At 51.5% G+C, this 14,063-nt stretch overlaps 2 non-coding genes across 2 annotated transcripts; one reads left to right on the top strand and one right to left on the bottom strand.

Annotated features, from left to right (window-relative positions):
* Window positions 1-6,462: 6,462 nt before the first annotated feature.
* On the top strand, window positions 6,463-6,536 carry TRNAT-UGU (transfer RNA threonine (anticodon UGU)). The gene has a single exon. It is a non-coding gene; the product is annotated as a tRNA-Thr (tRNA).
* Window positions 6,537-10,539: 4,003 nt separating this feature from the next.
* TRNAK-CUU (transfer RNA lysine (anticodon CUU)) lies at window positions 10,540-10,612 on the bottom strand. Its single transcript has one exon. It is a non-coding gene; the product is annotated as a tRNA-Lys (tRNA).
* Between the last annotated feature and the right edge of the window lie 3,451 nt (window positions 10,613-14,063).

The raw sequence follows: 14,063 nt of genomic DNA, 5'->3' as shown, positions 1-14,063 counted from the left end.
CATTGCTTCTGTGAACTCCAGCACAGACAGAGAACTGCTGCCTGGTTCTTCTTTCCCCTGCAAGTTGTGTAGGGACGGAGGTCATCAATGGTCTTGGTAAGAAGCTGTAACATTTGTGAGTTCTCACTGGTTGTTTCCACAGCTTTTTATTCCTGTGCTGGCTAAAGTAGGGCCAGCCAGCCAATCAGCTGCTCTGGGACTCTCAATAGGGCTGCAGGGAGCTGTCTCATCAGAGACCGAGGCTTCATTACTTGCTTGCCAGAGTGTGGTCTGGAGGGTTGTTACTCCTTTCAACCCTGACAGTCTGACTTTGGGATTTCTGAGTGCCCCAGAACACACCTTACTGTCTCCTCTTCACTAGCAAGTAGCCCCTTTTTGCTTTTTTGTCACATGGCTGTCAGTGTGAAGAGGCACAGCTCGGTGAAGTGCATGTATGGTCCCCCGCCCTGCTCATGAACTCTCTGCAGGGAGACACCAGCTAATCTCCTGCTTCTCAGAAATTTTCTTCTTCCTGTAAAGAATGTGCCAACAGGAGCTTTGTACTGCTGAAGGATTTGGGGAATGTGTCCTCAAATGTAAAGGTGCGCCCATGTAATGCCTTGAAAACAAAGCCTGATGGGAGCAAGTGAAGCAAAGCGTTTTCATCTCTTGTAAATAGCTTGTTGTTGGAAAGTCACATTTTATGACTTTACCCAGTATAAGAATTGTGGAGTCTCACCAGTGCTTGAAGTTGTTGTGGGCTACAGGGCACTCATGACTGCGGTGTCAGATATGGATTACAGAGGGATCCCTTCATGGAAACATTATGAAGTGAAAAAGGGTTGGACTAGTGGTTGATTCAGCTTGCTGGAAGCCTTTGGGCTATACAGCGGTAAAACTGGTTTGACTATTTCTTCCCCCCGCTGTTAGAAGGTGGACCTAAAAATGGGTCAATAACTATTCTGCTAGAATTCATCCTGGTGAATACGGAGATGCTGCACCTCGATGCAGAGCTGAATACCAGTGTGAACTGAAATCCCCTATGAGCTGGTAGCTGAGGCCCTGGAGTGCTTCAAACACAGGGTTCTGTCTATTGCAAAACCCACAAGACAGTAGAGGGACATCTGGTGTGAGCCAGCAGGTGTGAGCAGCAGGTGGGCAGCTGGCAGGGGAAGCAGAACACCAGTGCAGCACAAAGGTTGCATTACCTCCAGTTCAGAGAGGGAATGCAGCAAGGGCCACGTCTACACTAGCCTGTTCCTTTCGGAAGGGGCGTGGTAATGAGTGAGGTCGGAAGATGATAATGAGGTGCTGCCATCAACATGCAGTGCCTCATAAGCATAATGGAGCACAAGGCGATTGAAAGGTGCCACTTTCAAATCTTGTACCATCTGTGTGGGGGGGGGCCTGTCGAAAGGACCACCTATTATTCAAATGTCCCTTCTTCCTGTTTCGTTTTATGAAGGGGCGAGTGTAGACAAGTCGAAAGTGATGTGTCAGGGAGTGCAGGGACTGGGAAGACTTGGAAGTGGGGCATTTGAAGTGGATAGGGAGAAAGTTTGGGTGTGTGGATTGGCTCTTTCCAGTATAGGACTGCTGAGCCTGAGAGGCAAAGGGCGCTGCTCCATCTGCTTGAGCTGGGATACTTACTTGTGGCTTGGTTGTGAACTCTGGGTGTGGTATTTTCCCAAGCTTATGCCATATGACTTTTCTGCTTCTTTCATTAAAAGCTCATTTTGTACACTCAGACTCTGTGCTTGTGAGTGGGGAAGCATTGCCCCTGGAGGCACCCAGGGCTGTGCAAATTTCCCAGGCTTCTGGGTGGGGACTCCAGCTGGTTCTATGTGAGATGGATGAAAAGGGACCCCTCATTGTTGAAACAGACCCTGGTTGCTCCCGACTCATTCTGACAAAAGACTTACGTTACACAGCTGTAGACCCTCTTATCAGACTGAGCTCCTTCATGAGTCCCTCAGTAAATCAAAGGGGTGACTATCCTCCAGTCTCTTTCACAGAGTACTAGAAGTGGAAGGGACCTCACGAGGTCAACAAGCCCAGTTCCCTGCATGTTTCCTCACACGGACTCCCCAAATGTCAATCAAAACTCCAGTAGCTGAGATATATTCCCCACAAAAAGATCAGTTGCATCTGTTTCCAGGTGGTATTGGTTCAGGAGTCCAGAACTGTGACAAGAGAAAGAAAAGAGAAATTCCAGTCTAATTCCTAAATGTGCTCACGCTGAGCCAGATTGGAAGGTTTCCCTTCTGCATAACTTCCAGCAGTTTGTGCTTCCTGGGATGCTTTTCCAATTAGGCCACGTCAAAGGCTTCTTTGTCTTTCCAACATTGTTGCTGCCTTCAGTGTAGGTACAGGAGGAGAGGAGAAATGATCCTGTCAATGTCCCTTACTTTACACGCTCCTCTGGGTGCCAGAAAGATCCTCGGTGTGTCTCAGAGCCAGGCACCTCAGGGCAAACAGCCCATTGAGCAGCTGCCTTTCATGGCAATTGTGAACCTGTTGCCTACATGTCCCTTCCTGGTGAATGGCCAGGGATGGTAACTAAACATCTAGCTGGGTGTGGGTCACTCCTTTGTTGCTACTGCAGAGTTAGTCCCTGGGCGTTTCTCAGATTCACAGCAAAGAAAGAACAAACACAAAGAAAGAGCAATTTTTTTGTCTTCCAAGGTAAGAAAGGTACATTTTTGAGAGAATTTTATCCCTCATTACTTTTCCTTACTTGTGTACTCCAATGGCCTAATGGATAAGGCATTGGCCTTCTAAGCCAAGGATTGCGGGTTCAAATCCCACCTGGGGTGAAGCCCTCTTTCCCACCTGTCAGCCTCAAGGTAAAGAATAATGTGAGCTTTCAAAACCAGACAGGGTCACTTGAGCAATTCTGTGCCATGGGTGCTTTCTGAAATGCATGAGTGTGCATTTATGCAAATGAGTTGTTGCAGGTTCATATCATGACCTCATTCAAATCGGTGAGGGGGTTTAGGCTTCCTGAAGCTCTGCAGGCAGGAGTGACTCTTACTCAGCAGGAGAAGAGCACATTTATTAACTGACAGGACACAGCGTCTTACAGAAGAGTCAGTACAGCAGGCAGAGGCAGCCAGTCCAGTCCATGCTGGTGAGAGGAGGCCCTGATGGGCCCTTAGAGCTGGGGCCTTGCTCCCTCCTTTGTCTCTCTCCCTTCCAGCCCAGACTTAATTGCTTCCCAACTCCCAGTTTCAATTTAAACTCCTTGGGCTCCACCTCCCCCTTTGTCTGCAGTTCAAAGGTGTTACCTGGTCACCAGGTTACCCTCAACAGGAGCCCCACACCCTCTGTGAGCCACTCACATACACACACACATGGACACACACACACACACACACACACACACACCCCTCCACACCACAGCATCTTCTGAAGTGGCACACTCCCATAGCCCCTGCAAAAGAGGGGCTCGTGTGGCCACATCCTGTGGGTATCAGACAGAAGTTGGGCTGTGGAGAAGGAGAAAGGGGTTGCTTGAGAAGAGGCAGATCATGAAAATAGGCCACTCTGGGAAAGGAAGAGACTCAAAGCTGTGGGTACCCAAGAGACTCTTGTTACCACCTGCCTTCAGCCTGAGGAGACGGATGGAGTGAGCTCTCTTCCGCTGGCAGCACAAGCACTCTCCTCTTCCTGCCCTGGGCTTTGCCGTTCCTCTGTATGCAAGTGACAGACACTCTCATTTGAGTCATTGATCTTCAGGCCCCTGCAGGACAAACCCGGCTTCCCCAGCTCCTTTTCCTCCCCATGTCCAGAGTGGTTTTACAAATGGAGTTTAATTAAACTTTCTCTCTCTTGAACAAAAAAGCAGTAAAGTAGCACTTTAAAGACGAACAAAATAATTTATTAGGTGAGCTTTTGTGGGACAGACCCACTTCTTCAGACCAGAGCCATAGCAGAACACACTTGATATTTAAGGCACGAAGAACCAAAAATAGACATCAAGGTTGACAAATCAGAAAAAAATTATTATCTAGGTCAGCAAATCAGAGAGTAATGGGGGCGTGGGAGTCAAGAGTTACATGAAGCCAAAGATACAAAAGAGCCCCTATAGTATCTCAGAAAATTTGCATCCCAGTTCAAACCACATGTTAATGTGTCGAATTTGAATACGAAAGAGAGTTCAGCAGTCTCGTTTTCCAAAGCAAACTGAAAATTTTTCTTCAAGATGCAAACTCTTAAGTCATTAACAGAATGGCCCACTCCATTAAAATGTACACTAACTGGTTTGTGAATCAGGAATGTTTTGATGTCTGTTTTGTGCCCCTTAACTCTTTGTCTGAGAGAGTTTGAAGTTGTCAACTTTAACTGCTGTTTTTGGTTCCCTATACCTGAAATATTGAGTCTGTTCCAGTCTGGCTGTGGTCTCAAGAAGTGGGTCTGTCCCATGAAAGCTCACCTGATAAATTATTTTGTTAATCTTTAAAGTTCTACTTCACTGCTTTTTTGTTGGGATAGTATACAGACTAGCACGGCTTTCTCTCTGTTACTTTCTCTCTCCAGGTGCACCCTACAGCTGCCTCCCACAGACCTGGCTTCTCCCACCCACAGAGCTACCGCTGCTAAGGGATGCTGGTGATTTGTGCATGAAGGGCAGCTTTCTCCCATCTGCCTGGAGCCTCAGCAGTGATTACAAAGAAGAAGGGGAGAACCTAGTGACGTATACCATGTCATCCAACAGGTATTGCTGGGTTTGCGTTCAGTGTCAGTAGCTCCTCTCTGGGTGCTTCCATACAAGCCCCCTCCTTCCAATGGGGCGTGCTAAGCAGGCATGCTGGAGGAGGCTAATGAGGTGCTGTGATGCATATGTAGCACTTCATAATCGTAATGGCCACCTTGGGAACTTCAAAGCTGCTGACTTTGAAGCACTGACAGGCAGCGTAGCAGCAGTCAGAAGCCCGGGGGTGAGGGCCAGGCACACCCCGCACACCCCTCACCAGTGCTCTCTCATGTCCTTCCCCTGCAGGTCGTCCATGCAATCAATGCCTTGCTCCTCCAGAGGCTTGTGCGGCTTGGGAACCCAGATGCTGCCATCGTGGGTTTTGCCAGCCTGGCCTCCCAAATTGTTTTGGGGCTCCCAGGCAGAGGAGTTCGCTCAAGTGGCAGAGTGCTCGAACCCTTGTCCTTGTGTAAGTGAATAGCTCAAATTCAGAGCTCCTCCTTTCCTGGCTATGTGAAGATCATATATAGGTCCAGGTCACAAATGGAGCTGATGTGGAAAGACAAAACACGACAGAGTGCTGAGGAGGACAGTGAGCTGGCGAAGGGTTGTTTTCTGCCCTCTCGGGGCATGTGGGGATCGAACTGAAGAGAAGAAAATCCTCTTCTGCTCTCTGAGGGTGACAGAGATCCCAATTTTTCCCCTCTAGAACTGAGGACAAGAAGAGACTTTTCCTGCCTAAGGCCAGGAGCTCAAAGGAGACAGAGCAAGAGAGAGAGAGAGAGCAGAGTCTTGGCTGGGCATCTCCTGGGATAATGATTGGAGCTAGTTCAAATAGCTATTTTGAAACAGGAGCTTCAAAACTGGCTCCATTTTTTGTAGATGCTGAATGTCAAAATAGCAGAGCAGTATTTCAAACTCCACGTTGTGTGCAGCTGCGCTACATCGGAATCAACAACCCTGGAATCCCTCTTCTGGAACCGCTTATTCAGGAACAACACTGCTGTGCAAACACAGCCTTTGCGACCCTTAGCCGCAGTCATGGGCGGCCACAGGGATGTTTTGGCCTCTGGAATAAGATCGGTGAGTCAGAAATTATGCTCAGACACGGGAATTTGCTGAATTGGTAGAGCGCTCACTAAGCATGCGAGAGGCTTTGGGATAAATGCCCACATTCTCCAACAGAAGTGGGGTCTTTTTTCCTTCTTTTCCAAGGCAGTGTCAAGCCAGGAGCGAAGCTTCTCCAGTGTCCCCTTCCATTTCCTACATTTGCCCCTGCAAAGAAACAGCCCATTTGGGTTCGAAAGCTGCTGGACCCCGGCCTCCTTGGCCTTAAACATTTCCGTTTAAAACAAAGATTAACCTGGGTCATGGGCTATGATTACCTAGTCTTTCAGATGTCGCCAGTTCCCCATTTCTAGGGAGCTTCCAGCGCTGACCACAGTCTCCCCAGTACAGCAGTCACAGGACACCTGTCCTCTGGGTCTTCACTGGCCAAGGACCTTCCCCAACCAATGTGGACCATGAAGGCCCTGTGGTTGCCATGGCAGTCTGAGCACAGGAGTAGGTCTGTTTTCTTCCGGAGGTGGGGGACAGTTTCTTATACCCCTGAGTGACACCACCTAATTCTTGAGCACAGACCTGTGCAAAGAGTCACCCCCCCCTTGTGAGTTAAACTTCCCCAGCTCCTCTGCCTGACAGGATTGAAACTCCAGCAGAGCGAAGCAGGCCCAGGTGGGGCTGGTGGGAGTCAGGTGCAGGCAGACAGGAGAGCTTGCCTAGATGCAGGCACCATGGCTTAGCTGGTTAAAGCACCTGCCTTGTAAGCAGAGGATCCTGGGTTCAACTCCCAGTGGTGCCTTCATGGGGTCCCCTGTTTGTGGACAGGATGTGGCACTGGGCAAGTTAGCTATGACCCCCCAAAATACACATTGATGATCCCCTTTATGTGGGGAGGGCTGCTAAAAGCTCAGTGCTCCTGGCTCCTCTGTGTGGAATGGCAGAGCCTCATCAGCATTTCCCTTTCAAAAGTGAAGCCATGGCCCAAGTAAATAGCTCTTATGGGAACCTTTTGAGAGACATTTCAGTGTGCTGAGAATTACTTTTTTTGAAGCAAGTGTGAAGAGAGAGAAGAAAACTGGAGTTTAAACATTTGTATGTTCTGTAGTTGTTAAAAGAATTCTCGTGTTCTGTTTTGCACACACACATTTCTTTGTTATCAGCTGTTGCAAATGTTTCGGCTGGAGCCTGGCTCTGCTTTTCTACTTTTTTCCCCACGGCTATGTCTGCACCAGAGAGCTCTTTTTTCAAAAAAGCCGCAGCTCTTTCAAAAAGTCCTGTTGAGCATCTACAAAGGAAGGCTGTGGCTCCACTGCCCAGCCCTTTTGGAAGTGGCATGGAAATGTGGCCAATGAGAAATACAAATGAGGTGCAGACTTAAATATTGCATGTCTCATTTGCATAACCACTTGGGACCTCAATTCTGGAAGAGCTGCTATTGAAAGTCCCAGTTGTGAGTGCAGCTGCTTCCCTCTCCTCTAGCAGCTGAGCCGGTAAAGGACTCCCCTCAATTTCCATAAGGTCCCCCATCCGCATGTGGCAGGGCAAGCCGTGGTTTCAGGATGCAATTTACCAGAGGGCAAGATAGCACCCAAAACCCAGTACATCTTCTGTAGTGTAGTGGTTATCACATTTACCTCACCCGCAAAAGGTCCCTGTTTCAAAACCAGGCAGGAGCCTGCATTCGTCTGCTTCTCTTGCTTTCTCTTTTGCCCCTGAGGGCTCATCTCTTTCTCCTGTAGCCTCTCTCTCTGATAAGCCCAACACCCATGTGACAGAAGAAGTTGAACCAAACCCTGTTGTCCAGGAGGGGAGCCCAGCAGATGCATTGCTGCTCGTGCACAGAAGCTCTCTCCTGGCATGAACTTGAAGGGTTTTCCCTCACTGATGTCACTGGCTGGGAATCCCAGAACTATCTTTGCCCCTCCTCTAACAGAAGCTGTTGCAGGCAAGTGCCCCTGCCCTATCCCACGTGTTCCCTCCCAGCCACAGCCTGCTCCTGAACCTGCCTCCCAACAGCTCCCTACCTCACAGACAGGCCTGGCAGAGAAGGGGGTAATAAAGCTGGAGCTGCTGTGCTAACAGAGCAGCTGGAAAGGAGCAGAGCATGTCAGGAGGAGACACAAAAGCTGCAGACCCTGCCCATGGCCCTGGTCTGTACCCACCCAGCAGGGACACATGCACAGAGCTGGGGCAGGGCCCAGCCCCAGAGTAGAGAATGGTCATGGCCGGGCTGTGCTGCTCCCAGGCCAGGGCACCACAGGGCCCTGCTCGCCCCAGGAAGCAGCACTGCAGGGGACAGGAGTGAGCGTAGCCCTGTTGGGCCAAACCTGCACGTCCTGTGTCCCCGGCCAGACTTCCTGGCAGGGCTGAAGTTGGGACATATGAAAAATTTCGAGGCACGTTGGGTGAGGTGCCGAGTGGTGAAGGTGATGGACGGCTAATCCATTGTGCTCTGCAGGGTTTGAATCCCATCCTCACTGAGCCTTTATAGGCACCATCCTGCTGAGCTTTGTTGAGTTCCAGTCCTCTTGTGTGATGCTACTTCTACAACGGCTGAGCCGGCTGCCTCCCAGCGCCTGTGCTGGGCAGACTCCAAGCACAGGCCAATTCCGTGAGGCCGAGCTGAGCTCTGGCTGCCAGAGGTGGTGGGGTGGCAGGTGGGGGGGGGCGGGTGGGATGATTTCATTTGCCTGACAGGACCCAGCCCATCTCCAGTGTCAGAACAACAGTGCTACACTCACCTCAGTCCCCTGTCGCCAGCGTGCAGGGGTTCAGTGCCCTAGCCAGACAGCGTGGCAAGGTGGGGGCACCCCTGGCTGAGCTGCACCCAGTGACATGGGCAGCTGTCTCTAAGGAAAGTCCTGTTCCCAAGGCTGAATCAGGGGCTCTGGTCCCTCCCAGCTCCTGGGCTGGGCAGTGCACAGCTGGGAAAAGAGCAGATACTTGCCAGAGGGGAATGAATGTTTCTCTGCCCCGACTGCAATAGATTGTTCCACAGCACCAGCTGCAGGCCCTGAGGCAGGTCTCCATTCGACTGTGCCACCCTGGGCAAGACTTGAGTTCTTCTGTGCTTCTCAGCAGCTGAGGAATGCGTCTTTGGGCCACAGCTCCTGTCCCACAGCTAAAAGGAGCCCCACAGTTAAGAGGCCCCACTTGGGGATTGCCCAATTTTGTACCACCGTGTGATGCTGGCCTCAGCATGCCTGCTGCTTTGGGGGTGGGTTTGGTGGAGGGGAGAAGCCAGGCCGGGGCGGGGGGAGCGGGGGAGGCTCTTTATGGGAGTCATCTGGCCACACGTAGTCATGGTCCTCCCTTTTTCTTAAGCTGTGCTGAGGTGCTCTGTGGCATTAGAGCCATCCCATGGATGTGTCAGTACCAGCAGCTGCACCTCCGGGTGCCCAAAGGAGGACAGGTGAGCTGGGCTGCTGCCCGTAGCCTTCACGCCCCCAAAGAATGGGTCCATTTCTGGGAGGCCCTATGGGAGTACTTTGATTGGGGGATCAAGTGAGCATCATCCAGGCCTCCCCTGCACACTCCCACCACCACCAGCATACCACCCCCCCCCCACCACTCACTCACTGCCCCCAACACCCACACATTACCCCCACCACCCGCTCACTGCCCCCCACACATAGAACATGCGGGGGTTGTGAAAAATGAAAATGATTCCTCATTAAACAACCTAAATTCTCGCCTCTGAGCATGGAACATAACAAACACCATCAGAACTAACTATGTACAATGGGGGGGGATAACTATATACACCAACTATTTACATGGGGAGGGACAGGGGGCACATGGGACTTTCCGAGGGTGAGGGTGCTGGTGGCCGTAGCCTTATCCATGGGCTGCGGTGTGCTTGGGCCCTAGCATGCTAGGGTCATGCCCTGGGAGTGTGTGCCCTGTGGGGTACGTGCCTGACAGTCCATCGCCATGGTCTGGGATTGACCATTGGGCAGATGTCCAGCTGGAGCTGTGGGATGGGACGTCCAGCAAAAGCTCAACCTCCTCGCTGGGTCACTTGGGTGCTGGGCTGGATGGTCCTTGCTCTGGCCCTGGGGGTTTGGAGCTGGGCTCTGGTCCTGACTCAGGCTTCACTTTCTGCTGGGGCTCCTCGGCCATGGTGTCAAGGAAGACCAGGAGAGAGTAGGTGTCCCTGGGGCCTAGGATGGCTTTGAGCTCCGGGTAATAAGGGCAAGTGTTGGGGACAACCCCCAGACCAGATGGCTGAGTCCTGCACCCGGGCATAACCCTGCTGCAACTCCTTGACCTTACTCCTGATATGGTGAGGTGGGCAGGAAGGGTGACCCCAAGTGGTCAGGCCCTTGCCCAGCTGGTTGAACACTTCTGCATTCCATTGTTTGCTTCCCATTACGTGGAGCACGTCCTCCTCACTCCAGAAGTCACAGAGCTCAGAGTCAGTGCAGGACAGGCCCCACTTCCTCTTCCAATGGCTGGAGGCCTGAGAGCCATGGGATGGCCTGGTGGGGGAGCCCTGGGGGCACTCAGGGGGCTGGCTTACATCTGGTCTCTGGAGGAGCACCTCATGGTATGGCTGCTGCCTGCACGGTCTCAGCTTCCTGATTCAGGGTTTCCAGGTCCTTGCAGCTTTAAGAGCTGATTCCTGCTATGGCAGACCCCACTACTTCCAAGTAGAGGGCTGCAGAATGTCAACAGGAATCCTCCTTGTACTGTCTTTGTTTGTACTAGAGCCAAGGAGAAGAACACACATTTCCTGCCAGAGGCCGGGACAACAGTGAAAACTGTTTGTTAGGCTGAGAACAGTAGTGCAAGAACAGAAGCGCCCAGCATAGGGCTTGAACCCATGACCCTAAGATTAAGAGTCTCATGCTCTGCCAACTGAGCTAGCTGGGCCACAAACAAAACATGCCATACAGCCTATCACAGAGTAGAAAGAGTCAAATGTGCCTGTCAGCTGGGCAAAAGTCAAACGTGTGGGGCAAAGTGCTCACAAGGGCCGGACTCCAGTCTTTGTTATCTGGGCTGCAGGAGGTGAGATGCAAAGAAAACAGGCTGTTGGAGTGAATCTTGGCCAAGCCTCTCACTGGTGCTGCGAGCTCTCCCGAACACCTCACACACCTACGGCAATTTCTGCACAACAAATGAATGCTGACACCATTGATCTCAGCGCAGAGCCGGTGCAGTCAGTAGAACATGTTTCTTTTTCATAAAGACCGAACACACATTTGCAGAGAGTTTTCTGTGGTAAATTGCCTGTTAGTGACTCTCCAGAGCAAGGGGCATTCGTGGCTCACAGACTGTTGTGCTTTACAACAATGGGCGATGGGACGAGAAAGCAGGACCCTGATTCATTCACTCTTCAGTTCCACTGGGGAGGGCAGCACCTTAACCGAGTGTTTTCCCTGACTTCAATTTGCTCAGCATCAGCTGGGTCAGGCTCTGACCCGCCCCAGGTGAACGTCGGTCGTCCAGCGCAGTTAGTCAAGAGGGAAGGAGAACGGGACAAAGAGGCTCCTTCTCATGCTCATTTTCCTCACCCTGATTCCTCTCCAGCCTCACGGGCAGAGCGGAGGAAGGAGACTCCCTGTGGGGAAGCCCCGGGGGTGTCTGAGATGGCCCCAGCCCTGCAGCCTGTCCCACATGGCTGGTGTCAGGGACTCTCTATGAGGTCATCACCTTCCAACGTCTTTTAACCAATCGGCTGAGGTGCTGTAAAAGGCCCTTGTGATGTCACTCCCACACCTGCCCCTGGCCAGCAGGGCTCATGTCCTGCCCCTGGCAGCCCCTTTGCATGGCTGAGCTGCTACCCCTGTGTCACCCCCACTCTCTCAGGGACATTCTGGGGCTCTAGCCGGCTGCACATGGGAACAGCAGAGGCTGCTCTGTGCCACAGGCTCTTTGCAGAGATCATCTCATCTGACGCCCCTGCAGATCACAGGCCTCCTGTATGGTGCAGTCGGGAGTGTGGCACCAAAGCGCACACCAGAGAGGCACTTGGTCTGCACTGGAAGGCGCCCAGGGCTAGAGAAAGCCCCACACCTCTGGGGTGTTTGAAGGATATTAATGCAGTGACTGGAAGGGAAAGGACCCAAAGTCCACACTTGTGGGTCTGTATCATAATTCACTTGCAGAACATCTCTGTGCTCAGGTCTGCACATTTCACAATTTTATTTCTCTCTCAAGTTTACATTTAATTCTCTGAGCAGTGAGTTCTGAAATTCCTAATCTGGCCAGAGTAATGACCAATAGATTGATAGCTAGATAGATAGACACCAAACATCAATCAATCAATCTATCGAATTGGGAATACTTCTACCATTCATAAAATTCCTTCCCTTTAATTTTAGTTACATTGAATTCCCCTTTAATTGCAGCAAGGGAGGTTGGAGATTTGGAAATATTTCCTGTCAGGGCAGTTAAGCACTGAAATAAATGGCCTCAGGTAAGGGCAAAGTCTTCATCTTTGGAGATATTTTAGAATTTGGATAAATATAAATAAGGAAACTTTTTACATTGGTCCCCACTTTTCATCCCTGAAATTAGCAGCTCCCCCAGAACCTGTCTCATGTGATCAGACCTGACAGAAATTTAAGTGATGTTCATATATATAAAAATCCCATTTGGGCGCGTGGAAGAAAATAAGTCTGCAGAAAGGAAAAACTGAGAAGCAGTAACAGATTTCATCGTTTTTAATGAGGTGGATGAGCCTGTGACCCAGCAGCTGACTGGGCTCTGCCCCCCTTAGGGAATTTCATAAGACTTAAGACTTTGGATCTTCTGTGCCCTGCTTCTTGGCCTGGGAGTCTCAACTCTTCTCTTTAGTGGACGACACATCCCCTGCAGGCCCTGGGGGAGGTAGGGAAGGGGGAAATCACATATGCAGGAATTGCCCTGTGTTTCCCATTGGCCAGGAAGGGGGAACCACAGCCAATAGGAAGTGGTGGGTGGTGTGTTCAAAATGTCACAATGTGCTTGGAGACACTTTCCCCTCGCCCCCAGGAGCTGCTGCTAGTGGGAGGTGAACCTGCTTTACCCCACTGCACCACCCCATGGCTGCATCACAGTTTGATATGCCCCCAATCTACGCTGCTGCACAAGGGATACTGCTGCTACCCAATGCCCTGCAGCGCCTGGAGGATTTGCTGGAGGCACAAGACTGTCTACGCAGAATATCTGAGCCTGTATATCAGTTCTGGCATCTCCAGGGCCTCTCTGTTCCCTGGCAGCCTGGCCCACACAGCACAGAAGGAACACAGGGCTAGGACTGGGGACTCATCTGCCCAGCTCCCATTGCAATGAATGCAATCAACTGGGAAATGTTGAGGTGCCCTATGCAGCTGTGCAGTCAGCATATGGATAAGGACGGCCCTGCCACTGTGTACTTCGCTGGCAGGGAGCAATCTAGAGCCCTGATGGGAAGAGATTCCAGCATGCACATGTGGTGAGGCTGGCCAGCCTGTTGGAAAGGGGCTTTGGCCATTTCCATCCCTCCTCTCTCTTGGCTACTTACTTCACGTGACTGAGAAGGACTTGGGCCCTGGACACAGCCTGGCCAGCCTTTCCCCATCCCAGGAGATGTTCTTCATCACAGGGGTCTTGTCCTGTCCTCATTGTGTTGACCTGATGGCCAAAATTCTTACTGTCCAAATACACCCAACCAGGGGCAGGGTCTCCAGCCCATGTGGCAGAGGAAGGCTTAATAGTCACTACCTTTACATAAGGGACAGGCTTCCTCATGGGTCTGGAAAAGGTGAGGCTGGGGCTTGCCTGGACCCAGCCTCCCAAAGCACAAAGCCAGCCCCCAGAAGCTCGCACTGCTCTACACACCTCCCACAGGAAGGTGCAGCAGGAGCACCCTGCCAGGGGCACCTGCCCTCCACAGCAGTTCCAGTGGTTTTCTTTAATCTCCGTTTCCTCCCCAGTTCTGCTGGCCTCAAAGCTCCAGGAATCAGGGAACTGATAAACACAGGAGACCACTGCCCCAGCCAATCGTGGTCCCCAGCACTTCTGCAGAGGTTGTTGTGGAACTCTGGAAATCCTCTTCAGTGACATTCAAGTGTCTAAGTGTCTGGCTGAATCACTGCCCAGGCTGCACCTGCAGGAAGAGGCTGGCAGCAGAGATTGTCAGCAGGAGCAGATGGGACTAGAAATCAGGGATGGAAGCTGGTAAGACAGAGGCTTCAGGTAAAGGGCAGCCCCTTGTAGGGCTGAGGGTTCATAGCCAGCACAGCCAAATGAAGGGGTGTTGTAGGAAGCAGTCCAGGGAAGGAGAAGGGAAAGCTGAGAAGGGAAAGCGCAGAAGTGCTGCATGTGGAGTCCATGCTGAGCTGCAGCCAGAAGGAGG

This window comes from Carettochelys insculpta, chromosome 33 (genome assembly GCF_033958435.1).
Source record: "Carettochelys insculpta isolate YL-2023 chromosome 33, ASM3395843v1, whole genome shotgun sequence".
NCBI classification, from domain to species: domain Eukaryota; kingdom Metazoa; phylum Chordata; order Testudines; family Carettochelyidae; genus Carettochelys; species Carettochelys insculpta.
Note: the sequence above shows the minus strand (reverse complement) of the source record. Positions and strands in the feature narration are given on the sequence as shown.